We start from the raw sequence: 5,333 nt of genomic DNA, 5'->3' as shown, positions 1-5,333 counted from the left end.
ATTGGGTTTAAATAAACATGTATAACTTGATTTAAATAAAAACTTGAAACATGACACTAAAGATAAAACTGCCAAATATAAAGGAAGTTCTGTATGATAATTCATATCAAACTTATATAAACTTATATCAAATATAACTTATTTAAAAATTAAAGTTGATTTTTTAAGAATAAAAGATAAAGAGGTGCAAGCAAGAAAGAATCACATAAACAACACCAAGTTATGATTCTTTGATTTGTGGCAGTATCGTAGCCAATGAGGTTTATCCGAGGCACGATTATTGCTAATTGATTTCAAAAAGAGCATTTTAGTATGGTATGAAGAGTACTTTTTTTCTGTTCCAGCTTCTAAAAGTGTGGTCTCTTATCACAGATACTGGAAAACATAATGGTGAATATTACTGCAGGTCCTTTCATTATTTTTATTTTTCTCGATCCTGGGCCCAGAATTATTTCTCAATTTCAAATTTTGAAAAAATAAACTCCCTGAGTTAAAAATCATAATGAATTCAATTTGACACTTGAGGGTATGTGTGGGTATATAGAAATTTGAATACGAAGTTGTGGGGTTCACTCAGACTTTAGGCCCACTCACTTAGCTGAAAAAAAAAGTTCAAATTTTTCTTAGGGATTCTTACAAGTCTCTAAAAATGCAGGAGAAAAGTTTTTGAAAATGAGAGGCTATATCTTGTAAAGTGCATCTTTTATCATTACAGAACTGGACATGAGAAACATATCAATGAGAAATACACCATCTCTCCTAGTTGATAATTCTTTTTTTATTTAAAGATTTTATTTATTTATCTGATAGACAGAGATCACGAGTAGGTAGAGAGGCAGGCAGAGAAAGAGGGGGAAGACAGGCTCCCTGCTGAGCAGAGAGCCTGAGGCAGGGCTCGATCCCAGGACCCTGAGATCATGACCCAAGCTGAAGGCAGAGGCTTTAACTGACTGAGCCACCCAGGTACCCTACTAGTTGAAAATTCTAAGAGCTACCAAGTTCTGGAAAGTGCTAGCACTTAATTTTATAAACAATGGAGAATAGCTAATGATTTGAGAAAGGATAACACCAAATGCATTTATGGCTGTATAATACTCCAACATATATATGTATATATTCATAATAAAAATAGATAAGGAAGATATAGGGTATGTGTATGTGTGTGTGTGTGTGTGTGTGTGTATTTGTGTGTATATATGTATGTATGTGTATATATATTTTTATATATATTTATATAAATAAATATATATTTGTCTACCGATAAGCATTTATGTTGCTTCCATATCTTGGCTTTTATAAACAATGCTGCAATAAATAATGGGGATGCATATAGCTTTCAAATTAGTGAATGATATTGTTATACTGACATATTGGGACAAATAGGAGCTATACTTCTGGTGAATACAGCATGATATACAAAATTACTAAGTCACTATGTTAGACACCTAAAACAAACATAACATTGAATGTCAACTACAGTCAAATAAAAAAAAATCAAACATCAAATGCCCAAAATAGAAGACTGGTTAAACTGTGATTATGAATGATATCACAGAAGATTATTCAATTACATGGGTAAAATTTTACAATATATTAGGTAAAAAATTTTATCATGAAATAGTATATGCAGTATTATATTTTATAAAAAGTATATAATTATCTCTGGATAATATAATGATACATGATTTTTATTTTCTTCTTTGTACCTTTGACAAATTACCAGTAAACATGTGTTAGTTTCTAGGTCAGATATAAGCAAATAACAAATGCTTAAAAAAACTAAACGAATTTATCTGGTAATACATGTACTAAACAACAACATAAAAAAGACCACAAATGTAGGGAAGAGGTGAGATTTATCATCATTTTCAGATAATAGTATATACAAAAGAATAAAGGGAAACACAACAGAGTTACAAAACAAGGAATTGGCATATGAGATGATAAAATTAGAAAATCAATAGCATCCTTATACACCAGGGGGAAAAAAGAATATAATGAAAACACACTAAACTGTAGAAGACAAGAGTCAAATAAATGCGTTAGAATAATCTTAATAAAATGTGCTACATCTAGATCCATTTTTAAGAAAATTTAAGTAGAAAAAAAAAAGAAAATTTAAGTAGAGAAGATGAGAATGTGGAGTTTCACACTATATTCCAAGATAGAAGACCTAAAAACTACTAATTTTTTTCTAAAATGAAACTATTGGTTTAACACACAGCTACCAATATTTAATGGAGTATATTTTGGAACACAAATTTATTCTGAAGTTCACATAGAAAATACTATATTTCATTGATTTTACAGTGCACAATTTTTTATATGATAACAATTCTAAAACTGGAGTGTGTTTTACAATTAAAGGGATGTCCTGGTTTAGTTGAGAGGATTTTTTTCTTAGTTTTAGATAATATAAAGGATTGTATTATAAATTACAGTATTTCATATGTGATAAGGTACACAAATATAGAAAAAAGTGAATTAGAGCATATTTTTCAGAATGGAAAAAAAATATTGGACAAGAATAGTAAGATTACTATATAAATCGTGAAGCAGAGGGGGCACCTGGATGGCTCAGTGGGTTAAAGCCTCTGCCTTCAGCTCAGGTCATGATCCTGGGGTCTTGGGATCGAGCCCTGTGTCGAGCTCTCTGCTCAGCAGGGAGCCTGCTTCCCTTCCTCTCTCTCTCTGCCTGTGTCTCTGCCTACTTGTGATCTTTCTCTCTCTGTGTCAAATAAATAAATAATCTTTTTAAAAAATTGTGAAGCAGAAAGATTAAAAGAAGTGTCTACTGTGTGCTAGACAGAACACAAAAATAGAACTAAAACTTACATGAGGATTTTAAAGATTTTATTTTATTTATTTATTTGAGAGAGAGAGAGGATTTTAAGCCTAATTTAAAAAGCATTATAACCCAACTGGAAAAGAGTTATTCCATAAAATTTGTTGGTGTAAGTAGTTAATAGCTTCCAAATAAAACTTCAAGTCTCGCATCTCAACTTCAACTAAAATATACTGTAGATGAGGGATGCCTATGTGGCACAGTCTGCCTTCTGCTCAGGTCACGATTTGGGAGTCCAGGGATCAAGACCTGCATCTGGCTCCCTGTTCAGCAGGGAATCTGCTTCTCCCTCTTCCCCTCTGCCCCTCCCTCTCCCATTCTTGCTCTCTCTCTTTCTATCAATGAAATCTTTAAAAATATATATTGTAGATGAAACAGTTAAAATATCTTTATATAAGTTATATTAAATATAAATGGAAATAGGAATAGTTGAAACTTCAATAATTCACTAACTTAAAGATTACAGAAGAAATCACACTGGAAAAGTATGATACCTTTGTCTATTCATGATGTTTTAATGTGCTTGATTTATTCTTTTCTATTTTGAAACTTTTATATATACACAAAACTAAAAAAAATGTACAGTTTACACAGTAATAATGAGGAAACTGTGTAATTTGTAATAGTTTAGTACACAGCATAATGCCAGAACCTCATAACCCCTTGTATGCCTTTTCAAATCAGAGTCTCCTTAGAGAAAAGACCCCTAACTTTGTAATAATCATTTCCTTGCATTCTTGATGGTTTTACATATATAGTTGATCCTCACTATTCATAGCTTCCAAATTTGCAAAAACATAAAATTTATATTATTTGTGATCCCCAAATCAAGTATCACAGCACTTTGGTGGCCAATTAGAGCCAAATGCAGGCTGGTGAAAAATACATTCCCAGGTGAGGTAGAACAAGATGATATTCCATTTTGGATTTCAGTTCTCATACTGTAAATGTGCCCTTTTTACTACCTATTTAGTGTCAATTTTTCTCATGTTTGTGTTTTTTAGTAGTAATTTCATTTTTTAAAATGACCCCTAAGAATAGTACTGAAGTGCCATTCAGTGTTTCTAAGCATAGAAGATGGTGAAATATCTTATGGAGAAAATATGTGCATTAGATAAGTTACTTTCTACATGAGTTATAGTGTTGTTAGCAGTGAGTTCAATGTTAATGAATCAACAAGGTATATTAATATGTATATTATATATTTATGCACATTAAAATAATATATATTAAGTATAATAATGTATATTAAATAAGGTATCTTTAAAAAGAAACACACATAAAACATAAGAAGATTATGGTATTGCTTGACTGCCAAAATGTTATGACAAGAGACTCACAGGAACCCAACTTTGTATCTCCCCTAGGAGAGATGGTTTAGTATTTCTTAACCCATCTTTTGCAGGGAACTTTATTATAATGAGAATCAACTATCCATATTAATCACCAGTCAACATAAGATGCAGTTTTGACTCTTTCTTTACATTTACATTTATCTTTTCATACTGTATGTATTCTTCTATAACTTGTCTGTTTTGCCAAATATTATATTTATGATATTTGTCAATGTTGATGGAAGTCAACAATAAAATCAGTCACAGGTGTTATGACAACAGCTAGAGAAAACTGATTATAGCTTTGGTTGTTAAATAAGTAGACACAGCACTTCAGAAAGAAACAGTGCAAATAAGTCTTCTTACAATGAAAGTCGGGTGGGGCTGAACAGTTTGGAGCAGAATTTCACTATATTTCAAGGAGCAATTATAGAATCTTCAAATATTTCACAAATACCATCTCGACCCAGGTCCTATACCTTCATGATTCCTCTCCATCTGGTGGAAGCTTTCAATAAAATATTTTAACATATTGATTTAGCACTGTCATTTACCTCAAGTGACAGAGTAGAAGTTATGCTGAACACAATCAGTATATTTATAATAAGGCTTTCCATTTTACTGGGGTTTATGTGGGATAACTTCTAGACATTTCCTAATGTCCACACTCTGTAAACAAATCTATAATTAGTTGGAATTATCAAATAGGTCTATGATTATTTAACTTAATCATCTCAGTATTGATGGTCTCTAGATGGGGTTTTATGATTTCATAATTAAAATTTATCTAATGGCCCCAAACTCCTAATTTGTAAAAATCTAATGATGTGGTTATAAAAATATATCTGGCTATACTTAAGCAAAGGAAAGTTATCTATTCCCTGCCCTAGAGGTGTGGTTCTCTAACACCTGCCTAAGAACCAGTTGTTGTGTTTGTTAAATATGTTCATCCCTGGGAGTCACCCCAGACTTTCTGGAACTAAAATTTAAAGACAAGTGCCTTAAACTTGCAAGTATGATAATTTTCAATTGCCTACTAATATCTAGTTTCTGAGCTAGACAATTTGAATATCTTTACTCAATATGTTGAGGTAACTATAGCAAATGTGCAATGGTTCCTCTGTTAGCAATCTCAACTGTTATATGGGACACAC

General features: G+C 31.7%; 1 pseudogene; it reads left to right on the top strand.

The window, feature by feature from the left end:
* The first annotated feature begins 226 nt into the window (after positions 1-226).
* On the top strand, positions 227-355 carry LOC122917846 (annotated as a pseudogene).
* Positions 356-5,333: the final 4,978 nt, after the last annotated feature.

The sequence above is a fragment of the Neovison vison genome, chromosome 9 (assembly GCF_020171115.1).
Source record: "Neovison vison isolate M4711 chromosome 9, ASM_NN_V1, whole genome shotgun sequence".
Classification (NCBI taxonomy): Eukaryota; Metazoa; Chordata; class Mammalia; order Carnivora; family Mustelidae; genus Neogale; species Neogale vison.
This window is presented reverse-complemented; position numbering and strand designations above follow the sequence as displayed.